Source organism: Equus przewalskii, chromosome 17 (genome assembly GCF_037783145.1).
Source record: "Equus przewalskii isolate Varuska chromosome 17, EquPr2, whole genome shotgun sequence".
NCBI lineage: Eukaryota > Metazoa > Chordata > Mammalia > Perissodactyla > Equidae > Equus > Equus przewalskii.
In genome coordinates, this window is record NC_091847.1 from 63,626,387 (window position 1) to 63,650,747 (window position 24,361).

Sequence of the window (24,361 nt, forward strand, 5' to 3'; positions counted from 1 at the left end):
ACGGTACTTACATCATGAGAATGAGTGTCATTGCAAATGTCTGTTACTAATCATCTATATACTCACAAATCATGGCACAAGTTGCCAAAGCTTCTGCGTAAACATTAAAAAATGGAATTTTTTAGCTTAACTAACATTTATATTCTCATTTTCCTGTTTTTGCATTTATTAAAAAAATATGAACGACTTCAAGCACACAAAAAAGTAACAAAGAACAAAATAAAACAAATTATGTAATGCAGTGATTAAGAACATGGCCTCAAGAGACAAAATGCATGGGTTCAAACCCAGTTCAACCTTGATTTACTGAGCAATTTTGATCAGCTTCTTTTACTTCCCTGCCTCAATTTTTATTCTATAAAATGGAAAGAATATATACTTTTCTTATGGGTTGTTATGATGGTAGATGTAAAGAACTTAATGGTATTAGGGAGACTTTAATAAATAGGAGCCATTTTAATATGTAACATTCAGTTTTGTCAAATCTTTTTATTGGGACACATTTGTTTTAGATTTCTGTCTCATTTTTAACAATTAAACTATGATATGAAGTTCAAAGTCCCTTAATTTTTTCCCCTTTTCTCTCCCTAGAGGTGGCAAATGAGTTTGGCTTTTATCATTCCCATGCCTGTTATTATAATTTTTATATATTTATGCAACTATAATCATACATATGTTGTTTTATGGATTAAATTTAGAATTCCACACTTAGTGCCCAGGTTTAATAAATAAGGATGCTAATTTTTCAAAATGTGTGTTTAAATCAGCTTTTAAAAAAAGGGATTGTGCAGTTGTATCTTCTGTTGAGCAAAAATTCAGCCTTTTGTGACTTGATTGTCAGATAAAAGATCAGATATATACATAGCCTTACGTTATTTCTCAGAGGATATATCTTTCATCCGTTAAAATATATCCCACAATTATAAAGTGATTAAACCCTAAACACAAGGGTATTGTAAATAACATTTCAGTTAATTAAAACTGCAAAGCATTTGTTTGTAAATAATCTTGGACTCATGCAGTTGATTTCTATCAAGCTAAAAGATGGGCTTGGGTTTAGAAATGCACATAAGGGACTGATGAGAAATTGGATATTACTATCTGGGAAAAAAGCAATAAAATACTATAGCACTCTTAAGTAATAGCTGAGAGAGAGAGGGAGAGGGAAGTGCTGGGGGAGACAGAGGGAGAGGAGAAATAGCTTCAGCTAGACTACCCAGAGACACGTCTTAGCAAAATGAGCTTCTGTTACTAGTGCTGTTGAAGAATGGAGGAGATAGATATCATGGGAATAAGGAAAACACGGCCTGAATGGTGCATCAGTTTGACTTGATGGACCCCCCAGGGCTTTGTTGTTCTTGTATGAGAACGTGCTTCTGTGTTCATTCATCAAACGTGGTGCTATAGCATTTCATCATAACAGAAACATCATATTTTCAAATCGAGCTCTCATGGAATCTCTTATAAACCGTCTCTTCGTAAGATGCATATAGTTTTATGTTTCTGTTTCCAAGGTGATCTTCTTATGTAATTCACCTGGAATTTCACTTATTCTACTTAGCCACAATCACATAATATATGGGATTTTAAATATAGTTGCCTAATGAGGTCTTATGATTCAGAACCATGAAACCTTCCAGCCAACAAAGACATTCATTTTCTCAATTAATCCCATCATATTAAATTATTATTCAGAATTATTTTTAAATTAGACAGTAATTTTTGCCTCCTTCCATCTCTTTTTCTTCTCTCTCTCTCTCTCTCACTTTGTTATTATTTTCCGAAAACATTTTTGGACAAAGACCTGTGCTAGGAAATTCAAGTGGTTAAAAAAAAAGTAAGTTATATGAGCCATGTATTCAAGTATATTTTAATCTAAGGATAGAGGGTTCAGATAAGCACAAAGAAAACTATATATACAGCTCGAAGATGTTAAGAATCTTACCAGAGAATAAATAAACTAGTATGAGAACACTGAGAAGGGATAAAGTATACACAAGGAGAATTACAGGATTAAGAAAGAAGTAAAAATAGTTCAGAAAAAAATTGACAGAAATTTAATTAATGGAGATAGAAGAGAAATAGGAACATGCATAGTGATTTTAGGGGGAAATAAAATGCACTTTTGCTGACACAAGAGATGAGAGGAAGAGTAGCAAATGTGTAAAGTGAAAGGAGATTGCAGGGAATTCTGAACCCCGCCAGTCGGAATTTCAGTAGGCAATGGGCAGTGAATGAAGAATTGGAGGAGCTGACTGGCATGATATAGATAAACTTTAGGAAAATCTTCTGATTTGAAAACATTTGAAATTTTCTTCATGTCTTCAAAATTTAGAAAATTGCATGGATGTGTGTAGATATGGAATGTTTCCAAGAGATCTGAGTTTTCTGTTCATTATTTTCTTATCAATTTCTAGTTTTATTGCCTTGTGATCAAAATATGCAGTCTGGTCTCTCACCTTGTTTTGCATTCTCCAGTGTTTTGTATAAAACTCATGTACATTCTAGATAAGTCTCAACTGTTCTTTTTTTCACCTTTATTCTAATTGCCACTGTCACATCATCCTCCACTTCAGCCTGTCAGTCAAACAGTACAGTAGTTAGAGACTCAATTCCAAAATGCTATTTTGATCATGTTACTCCTCTATTAACCCTCATTTAATGGCTGCCCATTGTTTAGTTGCTTACAGGTTTAAATCAAGGTCTTTTTACCAAGAATTCAGGTACCATCATGAGCCATGCCTTTCTTTCCAGCCTTATTTCCCATGTCTCTCAGAATTGTTTTTCCTATATAATAGTCATGAAGAAATAACTTCTTTCAAAGGCATGCCTTTATGTCTTTGAATTTGCCATTTATTCTCCTTGTCTGTTTTTCTATCTTCTAGTCTTTCTTGATAATGCATTGCAAGTATCCAGGAAGGATTTTTTTTTTCTGACTTCTGTAGGCGCAATTACTTAACCCTACTCTATAGCTTTTTCACATAACTCTCTTATCATTTTGTGTTTTGAAATGCAACTACTTGAAGACTGATGTGTCTGCTTCGCTAGACTGTAAGTTCTTGGAGTCTGTGCCTTCTCTGCTAAAGGATAGTAGAGAGCACAGAGCAAACAAATTTTTGTTGATTGGGTGGATGAATAAATTATCCATTCTGCAGGATAGTAGTAGGTACATAATAAGCATCGATATCTGTTGAGTGGATGGATATAAAAATATCCATGGCACATTAGGATTTTTTTTTGAAAACCCTCAAATAAGAAACTTATATGTGTTTATTATATTAGTATATGCCTATTTATGCTTTTATCTGAGTCCTCATCTAATTATAGATCATTTCTGAAATTTGGCGCAGTTGAAATGATCGTGGAAATAGGATAACTTTTATTGCTACCATTAATTTAATTGTAGACAACTACAGTGCTTTGTCCTATAATTGTGTATATGCAGACTTCTTAAATATAATAGAAACAGCAGTTATTACTATAGGCAGGAATTTAAAAGATGGCAATAGTAGAGCCTGAAAAGAGTTAATTCTAGAGACAGCCTAAAAATTGGTTTGTTTCTGCCCAATCAAAGCCATGATGACTGTAGGTCAGAAGAGGGCAGCAAGTGCAGCCCAGGTAAGAAACACGGCCTTGACAAAATGGCCTGAGACGAGCCGAGGAGAATGCCTGAAAGAACGCTGGAGGATTCGGGAAGCATTTGGCAGTGGAGAAATGTAAGCGACCCAAGGAACTAACCTACTGTCTTTGTACCAGGAACAGCAGCCAACATAACAGATAAAATAAAAAGAATAAAACAAAAATATTGCTTTTACCTTCATTACCACATTTTAATTTTTGAAACAGTTCTCTGTGGTATAGATAACTAGATACCACCTGAGGGAAATAATACTCTAAGAGGGAACTACTAGGAAAGAATAGAGCCAGGACTTCTCTCAGATAACCTAGCCACGATGAATGTGAGGAAGTCAGGTTGACAAGAGGCAGAGCCAGTAAGGTTTCAAGCTAGAAAGCAAAGGCCGAGAGCAGGGTCCAACGGGAGGCCAGAATGAGGGCACAGATTAAGAGTCTCCATGACTATGGATTTTGAAGGGATGGTGGTGCTGGATTCTGAAGTCTTGAAAAGCATTCCTCCTGTTTAAAGATGCTTTGTTATGCCCAGAATCAGTGTGAGATGTTATATGGCTACCACATTTGTCTTGTTGGAACTCAAATCTTTTGACATCTCTTCATTACCCAGTGAATTTTAAATACCAGTTATAGCATGGCATTTAAGGTTAAGTGTGATTTATTCATAAGTTAGCCATCTCTAGTCCCACTGCCTTCTTCCTATTTGGTGCACCACCAACATTTTACATAGATTTCTCTTCTATAATTTGAAACATTGTATTCAAGTTTGGTTGAATTGTCTCCTGTTTCTTCCCTCCCATCCTCTACTAAATTTGAACTGCTCAGGAGCGGGGATAGCATCATATAACAGGCAAATTTTGTTAAATGAGCACTGTTAGTACTCATGCCAATATAGACTAAGTTTTTTAACCGTGTCATAGAGCATAAAATTTTGCAATTTAATTGTAAGTCACTCTCTGCTAGTAACTGAGGTGACGTTACAGCCAAAATTAACACAATTCTTTTCCTGTTTCAATGGCAGAAATGTTCTCTGCATTGGGGCTTTATTTGTAGACAAAGTAGGTGCTAAAAACCCTCAATACCCCACAAGTCTGTCATAAAACTGCCAACAGAGAGAATTTCAAAAATTTCTACCATTACAGGCACACTTGCACAAGGGTACAATCAGAAGGTCACTCTAAAAAATACACATTATGACCACCTCCCTACTCATGTTCCCCCCCCCCACTCTGTTTCTATTTTTTTGAGGCTGAAAGGCAAAAGAGAAAATTTCTTCTAATTGAAATGGCCTACATACAATGTAAATATTTACTTTCTTAATTATTTGAGTCAAGCTCTGTGCTTTCTAATTATTACTATATTTCTTTACATTTTTCTCTCTTAAATTTAATCAACGTGTATAGTGCCCAGTAAACCAGTATGTCAAAATCTTATTGGTATAAAGATCAAAAAAATCAATGTTGCTCAATTATAAGAATTAATTACTGAAGACAAGCTTTAGCCAATCCATTGTTCATTTTAACTGATCTAACACGATATTTATATACCAATATCATGGTAGAAAGGCTTGTCTGAGAAATATTATTTAATCCTGCCAGGACCAAAAACAAACTTTCTGAGGCCATTATCTAATTTCAAATCTATGTTTTAAAAGCATATCGTATACATAGTATGGATTCACCATTTTCTCTAAGGAAATTTTATTTTGTTTTTGGCTGTTGTAACATAAAATTCTGAGATTACTAAAAAGTGGGTGAATGTAATATATAACAAAATTTGTTTCTAATACTTTTATTTTAACCAACTCTGTAATTCTTTTAGTAATTATCTGGACAATGACTATGTAATTAAGATTTTCAAAGGACAAAGCCAAAATCTGCATTTTTGTTTCAAAAAAGGATTTTCAATTTTAATAACAATATATTTATAAATGTATGTTTTAAGCAAGAAATGTTCAAGCATAATATCCCTACAATTTACTCGGCAAATGAAGGATGTATATTCTGGAAATACATCTTATCATTTCCACTTCCAGTATCTAAACATTGGAAAAAAATGTTTCCAACTGGAATTAGAATATTTTATACTTGATTCCTAAATTTTCTGTAGAATATCACATAGTAAAATTATATTTTCTATTAATTTCAGAAATACATATTTAACATGGAAGAACAATTTTAAATGAAAGCAAAAAATTGCCCTAGGAAAGAAAAATATTCACTTAGATTTTTTTCCGTTCACATCATTCATAATAAATTTTTTTTCTATTTGTCAGAAAAAAAAAGAGCAAATAATACAGATGTCACATTGATATTAGAAACAGATACCCATTCACTGCAATGTGTATTATTTTTAGAACTTTGATTTGGCAAGACTACTTTGTATTTTTTCAAAAAGGAAAAAATCATTTAGAATATGCATCGTGACCACACCACCTCCATTTAGAGAAAACACAAACAAGTGAGCACGAGGCGGGCTCCCCTGTGTGAACTAATCTGTGTGGCAGAAGGTCAAGAGCAGCCACACTCTCCCGTCTGTTTGTGAGCTGCCCTGAACCATCTGATTCAAAGAAATTCCATTTTCCTCTGGCAAAGGGCACACTTCTCTAAGATTTGAAGATTTCAGTGCTTATCAGAAGGAGAAAGAGGTACACAATAGTAAACCTAATAATCCTTTATTTGGCAACAATAAGAATTTTACTTTAAAAATAAAATACAACCACTAATAGATAGTTATATTATTTATTGAGGAACTCAGAAGAAGCAAATAAAAATGAATAATTTGGAATTGTTGGAAAGCACAGTATTCATGTGATAAAATGGATTACAAAATACGCGGAGAATTGAGTCAATCATTGACAGCTTTTTGGAGAAATGTTTTGTGTGCATGCACACACACACACACACACACACGCACACATGTATTTCCTTTTCACAGTGGAAATATTGCCCTTGTATTTAGTACCCAGTTTTATCCCATTGTTTTTGAAGACCAGGATGTGATTCATTCCAAAAATAGCTTTCTCCAGTATAAAGTGTCTGAATAAAAATAGTTTGTTGTTGTAGTATTCAGGAAAGTCTAAAGTTGTGTGTGTGTGTGTGTGCGTGTGCATGTGTTAACACTTAGCAGCCTCATAACGTTGCTAAAGAATTACAGGGTAGTGGAATACTATGCATGGAAGGATCATTTAATGGCTTATGATGATAAGGACATGAAAGAATATGTTGCTTCTTAGATATAATGGATATCTGGTTTAAATATCAGTCTTTTTTATTAACAGCTAAACACAGTTTGCTTTAATTTATGTAATACCTTTCAATAATAACATGTTGACATTTTAAATTAACTTTTAAAATTTCATATTTTTTCCTCTTTTAATGTATACTGCATTTTATATGTTTCGCATGAGCCAACATCTCACTGGGGAATGTTCTGACATTTAATGTTTCTCATTATTATTGTTTATTATATGATTTTATAATGATTCTTTACTTTCAACAACTTTTCTGTCTTTTTTTTTGGTGAGGAAGATTGCCCCTGAGCTAACATCTGTTGCCAGTCTTCCTCTATTTTGCATATGAGACCCAGCCACAGCATGGCTTGATGAGTGGTGTAGGTCAGCACCTGGGATCCAAACCCGTGAACCTGGGCTGCTGAAGTGCAGCATGCCAAACTCAACCACTACACCACCGGGCTAGCCCAAATCATTTTTAAATATAAAAGAAAGAAGACTTTATGGCAAAAAAAGGCAAAGAAATAAGATGAAAAATTGCTTATGTTTGTGAGTACTTGTTTTGTGTTGTTTTACGTTTTTGTTTTGTTTTAAATGAGATTGTACTTGATTTTACATTACAGTAACAGATGGGTTTTTTGAGCTTTTTTTTCTGAGTTCAACAATACTGTTAACCAAAAGCCTGAGTAATACAATATCTATGTAGTGAGAGTTTTAAAAAAGCTTCTCATCTCACACCAGTAATAATTTATCTGAAAAGGACTTCTACTTAGGAAAGCAAATAAGAACTTTAATATCATTAGGATCTAAGGGTGTTGACAATGAAGGCCATCTTGTTTTCAATGACTGAGTATACTATCCCAGCAGTTTTTTCTACTGAAGTTCAAAGTGACCATTCCTTTAGTCTGCTTCAGAATTCATTCAATCGATTTTAAGATAAATGTGTCCTAACATTAACACAATAAGTTGTATTTGTGAGTGTCAATGCAATTCCAGAGCAAACAAAACGTTATTCAAAACTAAAATTTTTTGAGATTAAATTTCTAGAATGATCTTTATAATCACACCAGTTCATATCCCTCCAACCACTTTTCTTCCTCCCCTTAGCAGGGGAGTTTTCTGTCATCAGTTCTCCACTGGTGTAATCCAATGTTCAAATACAGGAAGCCATCATTAGGAGTGAGCCAGACTCTGTTATATGTTAAAAGAACTGAGGGTTTTCCTTGTCATTCTGTCTTTGCAAATGGCGATGAATATTCATTAAGCTAGGGGAAGATTTGCCAGCTGCAAATCTTTGCAAGGTGCCCTAGTACTCCTAGTCGAAAGGAAAACAAAGATTATAAAGCCTCTATTTAGGTGCATCCTAAAGGGTGAAGAAAGTAAGCTGGCAAAAGTGTTCTCAGGGAAAAATGTTCTAGCTCACACATTTTAAAGGAATATGTGCACTTTGTGTGTGTTTTTTTTTTTGCAAAACTGTGATTTTCAGTTTTTCCCAAGATCGTCTTAAAATGGCAAAAAGGGAAGGCTATATCAGAATTACACTAATCCTTAATTTTATTTCCCTTCTGCTGTATTACGGGGATCTAGAGTGAGGTTAAGAGTTTTGCTTTTGTTTTTAACAAAATGTGAGGCTGTGAAGTAGGCAACACTTTGTATTGAGTCAATATCATGGGGATGGAGCATTTCTGCCTTATGAGAACCGCATCTTCCTTATAAAAGTCTGTGTTGAATTCTTGTATACTAAAATATTTGCATTAGTTCTGTGTTTTCTTATGTTGAAATATTGACCACATTTAAACTCAAAAGAAATATGCTCAGATGTGTTGGAAAAATGTTAACTGTATTTACTGAATCATAGCGTATTTTCAGATTTTGTATTTCTTTAAAGAAGAACATGCCTACATTTTAATGTATCAGCCTAAAATGCAAAATTGGCAAGTTTTACTTTCACTTGTCTCCAAACTTCAGAGTGAGAGTTAATAATTGTTTAAATCTATGTTAATTTGTATTACATGATCATGTATTTGTTCACTTTAAGTCAATTAGGAGTAGTAAAACTATTATTTTGTTCTCAAAATAATTATTTTTTTAATTAAAAGGCTCTCCTCTTGGACAGGGAGCAAAAAGAAGAGTTTCCTGCAAGCCAATATTAGTTTACTGATTGCTTGGAACCATTTGGTTATGAAAAGAGGAGGAGATTCTCAGGGAAAGAAATGACCCATTTAAATCCCCACTCAGACCATGGTACTTTTTTGGCAATTCGCGTTAAGGTACTTACATAAAACGGACAGTGTCTGTCTTCCTAAATCATTGCTGTCCAACCGGTTATTCTTGATATACTGCTTCATCTTTTAAAAAAATTTTAAATATAATTGACATATAACATTGTGTAAGTTTAAGGTGTACATGGGTTGATTTGATACATTTATATATTGCAATATGATAACCACCCTAATGTTAGCCAACATCTCTATCATGTCATGTAATTCTCATTTCTGTTTTGTGTTGGAAACCATTGAGATCTAGTCTCTTAATAACTTTGAAGTTTATAATACAGTATTATTATTCTTAATAACTTTGAAGTTTATAATACAGTATTATTATTTATAATCACTGTGCATACATTAGGTCTCCAGACTCCTACTCTCCAGCCCCTCATAACCACCATTCTACTCTCTGTTTTTTACAAGTTTAGCTTTGATGAACTACTTAATCTTAGGATTCTCTGACTCCCTATGATTTTGTGGGACTTCCAAGTGTCAATAGCCTCCCTTTGTGAAAATGAAAAATCCATTCCCGAACGAGTTTGTAAAAGTATGCTGGATGCTCTAAAATGATACGCTAGATGACCCCTTGGCTGTAAAATCATTATAGTACAATTAGGTCAAAAGGGCTCTTAAGTCATACTTAACGTTTTCACTTATAGGATAGTTGGAAGATACTGCTGATAAATTGTTTTAGTTCTCTATAATATAGTTATGTCTATGATAAACACTTAGAGCAAACATTTTTAATGCAGTATAGTATGTGTAGAGTTGATTTCAGATTTAATTAAATTTCTAATCTGGATCAGTTTTCTTGGAACAATGTCCTAACTGGCTTTCAGCAGCTTTTTGGCTGCCTTGGAGCTGACCCTGAATGTGACTTTCTCAGGGGGGCCTTGCTGATCCTCTTTCCTGTTCAACTAGGTGAGGTGAGATCCTACCTACATTTTTCCTTTCATAACACACTATACAATTTCAGTTCTTTTGTTGCTAGTTATATTCCACCCCTCCCACAAATTGTCAGCTTCATGATGGTACACACTCTGTATATTTCTATCCCTCTTATCTGTACTGTATTCCCAGCACCTAGCAAGTTGACTGTTGAGTTGATGAATAAACACATTAAGTTTTTAATTTTGCCATTGGAATAACTCAATCTGTTATACTGATTTTTAGTTTCATGCTCATACACATATTATCTGACTGGCACAAGTTTACAAGTTGCCGCCAATAATTGGTGAAACTGAAAATAATAGGTACATAATTATAGCCACATCAGCAAATTAGAATAACAGCAAATACCTAAAACAAATAAATATTCCGTATCATCATCACTTATCATTAGTGTTTTCATTCACTCATTTGTTCAAGGAATATTTATTGAGCATCTATTGCTAGGCACTGGGGAGATAGCAGTCACCAGGGCAGAAAATATCCAAACTTACGGGGCCTACATTTTAATGGAAGCCAACAAAGCATTACTATGTAAGCAAATACTAAATGAAAAGATAAAAATAATTAAAGAAAATAAACCAAACAGGTTAATAGGATGAAGAGTAACTAGTTGGGGAAGAGAGGGATAGGGGGACACATTATAGAGGGTGTTTGGGAAGATTGCTCTGAGGAAGTGACATTTGCCCTATCTCATGAGAAGGAGTCAATCAATAAATTCATTATATCAGAAAAATCCTACTTTTTGTCTAAGATCTTTAATAAAATGATGCACTGCATGAAACACAGGACATACTTTAATCCTTCCTTCATTTAGTCCACAAATTATAATTTTTCAAATAGAAACTTGAGAGTAATAAATTATAAATTTAAAAGTATAAATTAATTTATAAATTAAATTGGTGAAAAATATTTTAATTCTTTCAGGATCTTAGCAGAGAGTATGAGAGATCTTCTTAGCATTAGTTTCAAAATTTGATACACAATATAAGATCTATGAAACCATAGTAGATTTTAGGAGAGAGAGAAAGATTCAAAGTACCCTTCACATAAAGCATAGATACTATTATTAGCTTCTTGATATATATATATATCAAATATATATATATTTAGTATTTCCTTGACAGCCATGTTATCATCTATAGGAAAATATTTTTTCCTAAATTCAGACAGCTGAGAATAAAGATGTTATCGTGTATAGAATTTGCTTTGTGTAGTGGTCATGTGCAAAGGATAGGAGATGGAAGGATAATTTGGTTCAGTTTAGTAACTGCTAAAAGTGGGATAACTTTAATATGAAGTATATGGAATTAGCAACATCAAAGGAACTTCTCGCAATGTCTAACACAGAAGAGCTGAGTGGTGATAAGTACGGTATGCTTTGTCTGATATTTGTTTGGCCCCTAAGTGTTAATTGTTAATAAAAATCCAAATGTTAGCTAGCGTGTTTCAGTTCTGTCTATATTTAGCAAAAACAGCTTTTATAAGAATTGTATCCCTTTTTAATGTTCTTAGTTGTACCAACCTAAAATTGTGAATCTAAATTTTTATATCATTATTGTAACACAAGGAAGAAGCATCAGTTGACAAGAAAGTATAGAGTTAAGCCTAAATCACATCTCTTTGCCTTCAGAATGAGAAAAAAAAATCCTGGAATGATTTTATATGGCTATTTATAGCTAGTATTAATTTCATTGATATTTGTATTTTCAAGAACCACAATTCTTCAGACTGTATCAGGGAACAAAAGGGCATCTTCCTCTCTTTCTCTTCTGTTTGTCTGAATATTTAGGTACATTCACCCTTTGAATGTTTAAAATTAGATGTTCTCACGGTCTTTCTTGGCTTTTCAATGCTAGATACAAAAATATCAACAGGATTTATCTGTGTTCTCAATTTAATTGCTCTTTGTTTTGATATTTACCAAATACCTTTTTCCTCAACTAGTTAAAAATTCATAAAATATAAATAATAAACATAAACATACGTAAGTTGTCTCTGTGTTGTGTTATGTTTTGTTTTCTTTTGTTTTGTTTTGTTGGTAGGGTCTGGTTTGCACCCAGAAACGTGGCTCCTTATCCTAATGGTGAACATTTTCCCTACCCCAGACCTCTGCAGGCTTCGAGAACCATGGTGGGGCACGAAGTGTCCTTTGTTAACTTGCACGAAGTCTGTACAACGTGTTGACTAGCAGCGGAGCCTCCAAGGGCAGAGGACTTCCACTCAAATCCTAGATCTGTTGCCTCTTTGTCTCTGGAAACTTCTGGAAACTAGTTTACTCTGTACCTTCTTTCACTTATTGATAAAAGGAGGATCACAATATTGTACTCACTTCCTAATGCCGTTGTGAGGACTGACAATGAATGTAAGTAAATTACTTAGATTAGGGCTCATATGTAGAAACACTACACAAAGTGTTAGCTGATATTATTATTCTCACTTCCCTCCCTCTGAGGGAAGGGAAATATGTAGACCGTGTATCCTACTTCTGTTGTTGAGCCCCTGGGTAGGCAAAGACAGGTGAGGGAATTAAATTGCAACATCAGAGAAATTGTGAAGATTACATTGTAAAGTACTTAGATGATTACCTGATATATAGAACACACTACATAAATGTATTCACCTAACTTTATCTTTTTCTTAGTTAACAGAATTGATAGATTATTTTTATTAAGGTAAAATTGATATATAACATTGTATTAGTTCCAGGTATACAACATAATGATCCAGTATTTGTATATATTGCAAGATTATCACACAGTTAAGGCCAGTTAATATCTGGACCATATATGGTTACAAACTTTTTTATAACTATAACTCTGTTTGGATTATTTTTGATTCATTTGCTTTTTAACCAAAAGAACACAGTGCTGAATGACAAATAAGTGGCCAAGAAATTTGATTTTTGTCACAATTTCAGAAAGTTCCCTCAGCTTTTATTGATTTAGGATTTTTTAATATATTAAATCTTCCTAGCCAGTCACATCTGGGATGAATGCTAGCTCTTCTCTTTCCTAGTTATGTGATCTTGGGCAAGTTACAAAATCTCTGTGAATCTCAATTTCTTCATCTGCAAAATGGAGACATCATAACTGTGTGAAAAATTTATTGTGAAGATTTAAAAAAAAGAGATTTAGAAATGTTAGCATTCACACCTAGAAGGACCCACAACTAAAAGACTATACAACTATATAGCAGGGGGATAAAGAAACCTTAGCATCATGTATCACGTCAAGCAGATAGGGTAGCACTAAATAAATGGTATTAGCTCTTCTCTACCTTTTTCCTAATGGTCCAAATTACCATTGACTGGTTGATCTCAGCTTCTTGCTCTTACATGGCCGTCCCTCTTCGCTGTCAAGTCAACTGAGGTAACATGCACACAAAAACACTGGCAACACAAAATGCACTATACACATGTGATAATTTTAAAAATTAGCATTAATAACTTTACTACTATGGCTATCATCATGTTCGACCTTAGACCATCTGGTTTCCTTTAAATGTTCTCTCACTATTCTTTCTCTTGTATGACTTCAACAATCCCTTCCAGGCCCTTTGGGCATGAAATTTCAATCTTCCTCATCTCCTCCTTCTTTCACTCTTTTCATAATCAAAATCTTGCAAAATATTCCTCTGAGAAAAGTTTTTATTTCATTTGTCCCTTTTTATCTATCCTAGTAGGATAACCCTTGGTGAAAGTTTTAGTCACATGATGAAGTTTTCTTTCAAATCAATGCTCCCTTGTCGTTGATAAAAATCCTCCACCTAACCCACAGATTCTCTTTTTCTGGAATTTTCAAGTTCATTGCTGAACACCTCAAGGTGCTCAGATTTCCCCTTATTTATATGACTTTTTTCTTTCTCTTTCATTCAGCACATACCCCCTTTTTTCTTCAATTTCCATTGATAAAGTAAATAATTTTAAGATTCAGTGGGATTATTGGACATTTTGAACAGTAACAAATGACATAAAAATGATTTTATTTTGTATTATTGAATTAATGTTATTTTGAAAATTGAGCAATATAAAAATGAACAATTTATTTTTTTCATATCTAGTAAATTCTAACTCAAGACATAGCCATTATAACATCATTTAAACATGGCTTAGAAACTGTTGTCTAGTATAAATGTACATAGACGTATTAATAATGATGTATTAACCATAGTTTTTCAGCAAAAATATGACATTATTTTAATACGTATAACAAGGAAAAATGCTTTCTGCCTACATATGTGTTTGCTTAACTCACTGGACAAACAGTGGCTGGGAAAGTGCAATTCAGATTGTGATTCCTTTAAAATTGGGAGTGTTTCCAATTTGATGAAAGAAGAGAGGGGAGTGGGAGAAAAGCAAAGGTTTGAAAAACATTATTCCAGTGGCGTTTGTCTCCTTTGGTAATTTTAATTTTTACTATAACAGATCCATAAACTTATGACACTCTGAGTTGGATTGACTTCAGCTGTTTAGAAGAAAGTAATTACGATTACTGTCCTCAAGCCAAGATAACAACACACCAATTGTGACTAGCCAAGAAGCCTGGAATTCACAAACTGCCTTATACTTATTTATTTCTTCATTTTGGCTGTTTATCAGGAAGTGACTTCAGTAAAGAAGAGCCGTATTTCATTTATTAAGTAAACTCTCAAAACTCTGAGATGGATGGTGCGTATGCTATATTCAAAACTACTCTTTCAAAACGTGTATATGTAGACATTCACTGCATTTAATTTGACTAACACATTTTTAATCATTTGAAAAAATAAGTTCATGATGACATGGGTGAATTTGGTTTTTAAACTCTTTGCTTTTGCTTCTGAAGTATCTTATTGACCTCTGTGCAATACCTAAAAGCAGAGGAGATATATATGTATTTTAAAAAAATAATTTTTCCTCAATAGTAAATCTAATGATGATATAGAATACAAATTAAAATTTCAGGAATCCTTAAGAGCAGAATTGAATGGAAAGATTCTATGAATAAACTGAAGGCAAGTCTTGGTTGATATGATTTTGATAGCTGTAGATCTAAAAATACTTTCCCAAAAGTTGTTTGTAGCAAACACTAGAACATCTAAATGAGAGGGAAAACTTTCCTGTTTCAAATGCCCCTTTATTTCTATTCTAAATACTAAACAAAATAGGAACATTTTTGGGAGCTAATTAATTTTTTTAAATACCCTGTTTTATTTTAGAATTCTATCAACCTTTTTTTTTAATTGGGCCTTCAAAAGTACTCTTAATTACAGCCTTGGAATTATTTCATTTCTGATCTCTCTCTGTCCTTTCTGGGTTCCTAAACTTTTGGGTAATTATAGGTCCCTTGGAGTATCTGCTAAATGTTATTGACTGTTTCTCCATTAAAAAAAATACCGTAAATCATTCCATGTCTTAAAGCCCATTAATGGTGCCTACGTTAAGAAGCCTTGTTTTTCCATTTCACTCTTCTTTCTCTCTGTATACCTAAATGCGTATTAGAGAAAATAATATCAAACACGGTGTAGGAGCATGATGATCATGTTCACTGGAACTAACTTGAAAACTAGACTTTTGCTTAAGGGCTTCTATGTTAGTTCTGGGCTGTGTTTTACACATATGTTCACACTGTCATGGAACACCTACTATTTAGGGGCAAAGAATAACAAAAAGAGAATCCTTTTCCTTTTTGACGTTTCTAATACGAGTTTATTGAATTTGTGAAATTGCACTTTCTTCAAGATAGACAATCTCATGGTGTAATTGCATAAATAATATTTCCCTAATCTCCTCCTATGCACCCTTTAAATCTTTTACACCCGACTTGTTTATTAGCTATTTTAACTACTGAATTCCATAACTTCCTTTTTTTCATTATACGTAACATACTGATTTCTCTTTTTATCCAAAATTTAAATTGTTTCTTAAAGGAATTTTTTATGATGCATTTCTAGTAACACAATGCTTTGCAAATCTCTTGGCCAGTAGAGACCTAGTTTTAGAAGACTACAGATGCTGTGAGGGCAGGCACACTGTCTGTCTTTATTCACCGTTGACTGCATCTCTTGCACAATGCCTTGCACAGTATAGGAACTGAATAAATACTTGTCGAATAAATGAGTGAATTAAAAAGAACATGATACAAATCAGGCAGGATATTGCAATTGCCATTGAATAGAAGTCAATTACAGTATTTCCTAGTAAACTTCAGTGTTTCTGAATACAACCTTTTACCTTTGCAAGGAGGTAGAACAGATCATTGAAATACCCACAATATTTTTGACAGAACTCCATCACTAAAGCCATAGATTTTATTCTCTAAGAGAGGCCAATAGAATCTTCCTTGAGGGGTATTTGTTCTTTCTAATTCAATTATAACATACTTATACTCTTCAAGACAAATCATATTTAAAAAAATTATATGTGGGTAGACTATAATTTGTAGAATTAGCAATAGCAAGAGAATCATAGCTAATAACCTATCATAAAGGCCTGGAGCACTAGGACCAAAAGCATATCTAGAGCAAGAGATAGAATTCATGTCATGAAGCTACACATTCCTGTAAAGTGGTATGCATATTATATTAGTGTTCATCGTTATTAAAAATGTAGAATATATAAATGAATTAATGTTAAATAATTAAAATTACATTGGAGTTTACCCAAATTTTGAACTATTGTAAATCATTATTACACTGACCATTGTAACATTAAGCTGAAAGGAGATATGAAATGGCTTTAAAAAGATATTCAAAAGAAATTTTGGCATGAATGTTCATTTATGCATACATAAGTTAAAATTATTGTGCATTTATTATATTAGAGACGGAGGCACGATGAATAATACAGTGGAGAAGACAGATACCAAAACCAATTACTACTGTAATATGTAACCAGTGATATAATCACTGTGTGAACATGAGTCCTTTGGAAGAAGAAAACAGAATAACTACTTGCCTGAGGGAGTGAGGAAAGGCCACGGATGAGATACATTTGAACTGGGGCTGAACGATGAGTGGGAGTTTGCCAAGAGGAGGAGATGGAGTAGGGTATTCCAGGAACAATGTTCTGAAAGCATGTTGTGTGTTACGGAACGAGAAGGTCAGTGTGCTTGGCACAAAACCATGGAGCAGGGAGCGTGGGTAGAGAAATAATTTGTGTCCGGGTTACGAAAGACCTAACATTTTGTGCAAAAGATTTTGAACTTTATACTTAGGGTAATGGTAAGGCAGAGGTCTCAGGTAGAAAAACGAAATGATCCAATTTGATCTGGGTAAAGAATATTAAATATTGGGAGCAGCATGTGGATAATTGTCTGGCGAGGGGAGAGATCAACAGTAGAAGGCCCGATAGAAAGAAATAATACTCCAAGTGAAAGAGTTTAAGGAACTGAACTATGACAGTGGAAGAAGAAGACAGAATGATATTCCTGAGACATTAGTGAGAACAAATTAATAGATAATGGAGGTTGATTGAACATAGATAGCCAGGAAAAGAGAGTATGTTAGAGGATAATTAAAATTTGAGCTTAAGCGAAGACAGAAGATGGCAACACTCATTAAATACAGAATACTGAGGAAGATCAGGTTTAACAGGACAGGTAAGTAGTTCTACTTTTGACATATTGACATGAGATGATTTGGGGATATTAGCTCAATATTTCCAATAACCAATTTTCCTTTGTTTCCTTTCTTCTTTTTTTTTTCTCATCCTCTCCCCTTCTTTTTCTGTTTCTTCTGTTTCTCCTGTTTCTTCAATATGAATGTGATAGTTGAAGCCATGACACTAATTGGGATCACCAAGAGAGAGCAAATATGACTGGAGAAGGTAATCAAGCACAGCCAGTGAATAACTTGTATTTAAGAGATGGTTAGAAGAGGAACAGTTGTTGCCAAGAAGGGCTCACTGCCCTATGTGCATAGAAGCCAATGCTACAGAACCAGCTTTTGAGAGAAGAAAGAGCTTTATTGCAGGGTCAAGAAGCAAGGAGACAGGAGGCAAGGCTCAAATCTGTCTCCCTGAGTTGAAGTGGGGACTGACTTTTAAGGAGTTGGGGATGGGATTGGCTATACAAAATGTTAGCTTGGTGGAATCTGATTGGGAGGTAGGAGTGTAACAGTCTAATAAGTCTGATGTGCTACAAATGAAGGGACCCCTCACTTCTTGTTAGGCTCCCCATTCTGCCTTCTCTTCACATTGAATTGCATGGTTAGGAAACTTGTTTCCCAGGTAGCTTGAGGTCATCCAAGGACAAGGTTTCCATCTTCTGAACATGCTCTAGCCACATGACTTGCAGTTTTTGTTTGTTACCCCTCCAAAACAACTTTTGATACATCATTATCGATACAATAGGGCCAGTCCAAATTGGTCTATGATGGTTACACAGTCAGTAAAGATGACAGAGAAAAAATGATAAACAAAAATAAGTAGGAAAACAAAAGATCAATGACATCTTAGAAGTTAAAGAGGAGAGTTGAAAGAAGTCAACTTGTCAGACTTAGCAAATTATGCAGAGGCTGAGGAGTAAGAGGATATTGGTGTCCTTGGTAACATTAGTAAGTATGAAAGATTTTAATTAATCCATTTATTAATTTATTCAATGGGCATTTTTCAAATCTTCTATGTGTTTGAGCTTGGGACACAAATATCAACAACATGTACCATAATGTACATTGACGTGAAATGAGATTTCTACACTATCCATAATTTTGCCAGCAAAAGAGTCCATTATGGGTAGATGATTGTGGTTACCTTCAGGCTTTACACTGCAGCCCTCTCCCTAAGAATGATATTTCTATCAAAGATGCCCTTCATTATATGGTATCTATCACCATCTGCTCCATACCTCTTTTTAATGAACAAAGGTTGTGAACCAAATGGGAATTTCTATCAAAATGGTTACTAAATACTTGTTACTTGAAGTGACAATTCTGTAGAAAATTTTCCCAATCATCACCACCACACACCCATTATCAACAGCCACACATCATTATTTAAAATTCCTGGATAAAATGTGAATTATATAAGTAAACTTTTTTATTTGTCAATTAGAAACACAAATGTTCCCTTCACACTTTAACTATTTATCTTTAAAAACAAATGACTCATCCAACCATGAACAGTCTATTGAGAGAAAAGGAACTAATATGAAAGAAATAGCTATAAAAGAGTTTGGCACATAAAATTTTGATAAATAGTAACTATGAAAACAACATAAAGTGTCTAGTAAAATACGTAATACTTAATGCATAGTAGCTGTTTAACAAGCCTAAACCTAAAACTCTGTTCATTGAAATGTCCTCCATTTCTTAGTATCCTACTAGATGTTATAAATATCTTAACTAATGTACTTCATACAAAGTCCTAAAAGTTGGTATTTTGCCTTCTTGCTGTGGAGAAAAAGAAACAAAGACACAACAAGTTAAGCAACTAGGCTAAGGTAGAAAACGGCAGAACTAGGATTTGCACATTGGCCTTTGTCACTCAGAATTCTGTGCAACTAAATATGATGTGACCCAGCCTGCTTCTCCTTTAAAAACTTTTCTTTACTGCTTCGTCCGTCTTCTGATTTCATTTCTTTTCTTATATTTTGCATTTCCCATAAGTTGTTACCAGGCATCCAGAAAAACAATTGATTTTCTGAAACTCCTTTACTATGTACTTGCTCCCAAGATCAGTTACTTGGGAAACCTCAGTTTCACGTAGGGAATCTGTACTATAAAATCCCTCAGGAGTGTCAATGTTACTAATATTTTATACATCTAACAGTTCAAAATAGTTTCACCAAGACTAAGATTTTCTCTCTCTCTCTAACAGACACACTGAGTTCTCTCTTCATTTAACTGGAAGCAAGCACCCTAAAAAGTGGATCTTGTGGACAAGAAAATGGGAAAACAGGAAATAATAATTAAAGCAGCACTTAGTAATATAAGTTTCAGAGCTACATTATCTTTTTCTTGCTTTTCATGTAAAAGAGACCCATATACAATTAATCAAGTGATTGGCTATGATCATGTACTCCTTAATAAGTGCTCATCCTCCCTTCTACACTTGAGAAGATTAGAGATGATCACAGTTCTACCGATACTTTCCCAGCTGCTTATTCTCTGAATCAGAATGAATCTGAGAATGTCTTAGAGATCTTGGGTGCTAATGAAAATTTTCACTTATTTTGATAAAGAAGGAAACTAAGAAATTATTTTCTTATGTAATTTAGCATCTGTATTTCAATCACTCTCCCTACTGCTACTTTTTTCAGTAAAAAAGTAGTGTTTAACAGTGAAATGATCCAGGTCTTATCCTTGGAGAAATCTAAGTGGCTTTTTACTTGAGATTCTCAAATTTTAAAAGCCTGTAGTCAAATTTGGCAGGACTTATTTATTACTAAACCTATTTGATTGCTGGTTTTCCCACATATTTAGTGATGTAGCTCCATTCTGAGATCTGGCTGCTGCCCACCATCCTGGGAATACTCTTTAAGCATACATATTTGCTTTTCCGTAACACACATTAATGCTGGTCCCTGATACACTTTCTCACTCTAGCTCCCTCTATGCTCAGTAAAATATTGCCATGTCTTTTAATAGCTTTCAAGCTATTCTTGAATGGAATAGTTATATGGGCAAAGAATTTGTTTGCACTGGGCCCAGGAGAATGTAATAATGTGAGAATTCTGAGCTGGACATCAATTTCTAGAACATAGTGTGTAAAGAATATCCTGTATATTGATTCCCCGTAACATCATCTTTTTCTTTCAACTCTTATTTGTGCATCTGTCTCTTCCCTCTGCTAGGAAGGGTTGCTAAATGTATAATCTAATCCATTAACACTCACAAATATAACTCAGGACTAATGTTAATTAAGAATGCACAGTCACAAGGAGGAGAGGCTATAAAACAAAAGAGTTTATCGCCACACAACTTTTTTTTATACTTTTGCCTGAGAAGAAATAGACATGCACAAGAGGAAATTAAATACTCCAGAGGCAGCTAATCTAATTTGGAACAAGACTAACTCTGAATTATAAATGCAAAATCAACTTTCAGAATTTAAATCAATTATAGATGTAAAGATCCCTTCACTATTCATCAGTTCATATCAAGATCTACACAATTGGATTTAAAAATTTCTATCGTGGAGATTTTTCTGAAAAGTGACCTGGGTAAGAATAAGAGGAATAGAATGAGTTCTCTATCATTGCAATGAATCATTCATCACTCAGAAGCTAGACTTCATATGCACAGTATGCTTAGAGATGCTGAGTTTTTAGGCATGTACATTTGAAAAGATCAAAACTAGACACATTTTCTCTGTTTTGGTTTCTTGAACATGGCATGCTGATTACTTGCAGATTTCTTTCCTTAATCAAGGTAAAAATAAGTAAAATGTGTTCATCTTTGATAATGATGTTGATATTTTCTATCGATTCATATTGTTACTATGAAAGGAGGCCAGCTATTTAACATATAAATCTTTATACAGTGAATTTGCTATGCTCTGATAGCAAAAAATTATTTAAGCATTTCTTCTCAATGTGTGTGATCTTCAAGTTCTTCTACACTCTTACTTGCCAAAATCCTCACAATATTTTTAAACAATTCTAGGTTTTGATTTAAAAGCTGACCGTACTTTCTTCCAAGTGATGCTATTGATAGCTAAGTGATGCTATCATTTACAAAGTGTAGTCCCAGGGCCAGTTGCATCAGCATAACCTGGGAACTTGTTCAAAATACAAGTTTTCAGGTTCCCCCCAGATTGGCTGAATCAGAAACTTTGGGGGCAGGGCCCAGTAATTTGTGTCTTAAGCTTTCTAGGGAATGCTGATGTACACTCAACTTTAAGAACAACTGCTCTTCTAAACTATGGCTTTTCACTATTTTGTGTATCTTTGTCTCCTTTGGCAATATTGTAAAGCCTATGGATCTTTTGTCAGAATAATATTTTTAAATATCCAAACTAAAAATACATAATTGCTAAGGAAATAGATTATATTGAAATTCAGTTATTTAAATATTAAAAACAAATTTGTGATATAATAATATATCTGATAAGATAATGATATATATGTGACACAATATTATATATGTGCATCTTTCTTAACAGATTTAACTAACAAGATTCATGGGAAAGTCTAATAACTACATAGTTTAAAAATATTGGGAACCATCAACTTAATATAGATTGGTATATACATAGGTTATTATATATGAACCTCATGGTAATCACAAACCAGAAACCTGTAATAAATACACAAAAAATTAAGAGAAAGGAACCCAAACATAGTACTAACAGAAGCCATCAAGCCACAAGAGAAGAGAACAAGAGAAGAAAGAAATAGAGAAGAACTGCAGAAACACCCAGAAAAAAGTAACAAAATGGCAATAAGTACATACTTTTCAACAGCTGCTTTAAATGTCAATGGACTAAATATTCCAATAAAAAGGCATGAGGTGGCTGATTGGATAACAAAATAAAACCCAGGGGCTGGCCCTGTGGCGAATGGTTAAAGTTCTGTGCACTCTGTTTGGCAGCCCATGTTCTCAGGTTCAGATCCCAGGCTTGGACCTACTCCACTCATTAGCCATGCTGTGGAGGCATCCCACATTCAAAAAAGTAGAGGAAGATTGGCATACATGTTAGCTCAGGGAGAATCTTCCTCACAAAAAAAAAGGAAAGAAAATTTAAAAAACAAAGCAAAACAAGGATGCTGCATACAAGAGACACACTTCAGACCTAAAGACACTCACAAACTGAAAGTGAAGGTATGGAAAAGGTACTCCATGCAAATGGCAATGAAAAGAAAGCTGGAGTAGCAATACTTATATCAGACAAAATAGACTTTAAAACAAATACTATAACAAGAGACAAAGAAGGGCACTACATAATGATAAAGGGAACAATCCAACAAGAGGATATAACACATAAACATCTATGTACCTGACATAGGAGCACCTAAATATATAAGGCAACTATTAACAGACATAAAAGGAGAAATAGACAGTAATCCAATAATAGTAGGGGACTTTAACACTCCACTTACACCAATGGATAGATCATCCAAACAGAAGATCAATAAGGAAACATTGGCCTTAAATGACACATTAGGCCAGATGGACTTAGTAGATATATAGAGACCATTTCATCCAAAACCGGCATAACACACATTCTTTTCAAATGCACATGGAACATTCTCCAGGACACACATTAGGTCACAAAACAAGTCTTAATAAGTTTAAGAAGATTGAAATAATTCCAAGCATCTTTTCTGACCACAATGGTATGAAACTAGAAATCAACTAGAGGAAGAAAATTGGAAAAGCCACAAATACGTGGAGGTTAAACAAAATGCTACCAAACAACTATTGGGTCAATGAAGAAATCAAAGGAGAAATCAAAAAATACCTGGAGACATGAAAATGAAAACATGACACACCAAAATTTATGGGATATGGCAAAAGCAGTTCTAAGAGGGAAGTTTATGGCAATACAGGCCTACCTCAACAAATAAGAAAAATCTCAAACAATCTAACAGTGTACCTAAAGGAACTAGAAAAAAAATAACAAAGCCCAAAATCAGTAGAGGGAAGGAAATAATAAAAATCAGAGCAGAAATAAATGAAATAGGGAGTGAAAAACAAGAGAAGAGAAAAACTCAAAGAAATGAAGAGCTGGTTATTTAAAAAGATAAGTAAAATTGACAAACCTTTAGCTAGACTCACCAAGAAAAAAAGACAGAAGCACCAAATAAAATAAACCAGAATTGAAAGAGGAGAAATAACAACAGACACCTCAGAGATACAAAAGATTATGAGAATAGTAGAAAAAGCTATACGTCAACAAATTGGATAATCTAGAAGAAACTGATAAATTTTTAGAATCATACAACCTTCCAAAACTGAATCACTAAGAAATAGAGAATTTGAGTAGACCAATCACCAGTAAGGAGATTTAAACAGTAACCAAAAACCTCCCAAAAAATAAAAGTCCAGGACCAGACAGCTTCCCTCGTGAATTCTACCAAACATTCAAAGAAGACTTAATACCTATCCTTCTCAAACTCTTCCAGAAAATTGAAGAGGAGGGGAAGCTTCCTAATGCATTTTATGAAGCCCACATTACCCTGATACCAAAACAAGACAAGGATGATATAAAAAAGAAAATTACAGGCCAATATCACTGATATATTAAAAAGATCATACACCATGATCAAGTGGGATTTATTCCAGGGATGTAGAGATGGTTTGACATTCACAAGTCATCCAACATGATACACCACATTAACAAAATGAAGAATAAAAATCACAT

The 24,361-nt window shown here is 34.0% G+C and overlaps 1 long non-coding RNA gene across 2 annotated transcripts in view; it reads left to right on the forward strand.

Moving 5' to 3' along the window:
- The window catches only part of LOC139076656 (uncharacterized), a 36,424-nt gene extending 12,402 nt beyond the window's left edge, over nt 1-24,022 (forward strand). The window contains exons 2-4 of one of the 2 annotated variants that reach the window (XR_011528475.1): nt 12,186-12,442; nt 14,504-14,746; nt 17,829-24,022. This is a non-coding gene — a long non-coding RNA (uncharacterized lncRNA). Of the gene's footprint in view, nt 1-12,185; nt 12,443-14,503; nt 16,725-17,828 lie in introns of those variants that run through there. The other variant, XR_011528474.1, reaches the window with a different exon arrangement.
- Nucleotides 24,023-24,361: the final 339 nt, after the last annotated feature.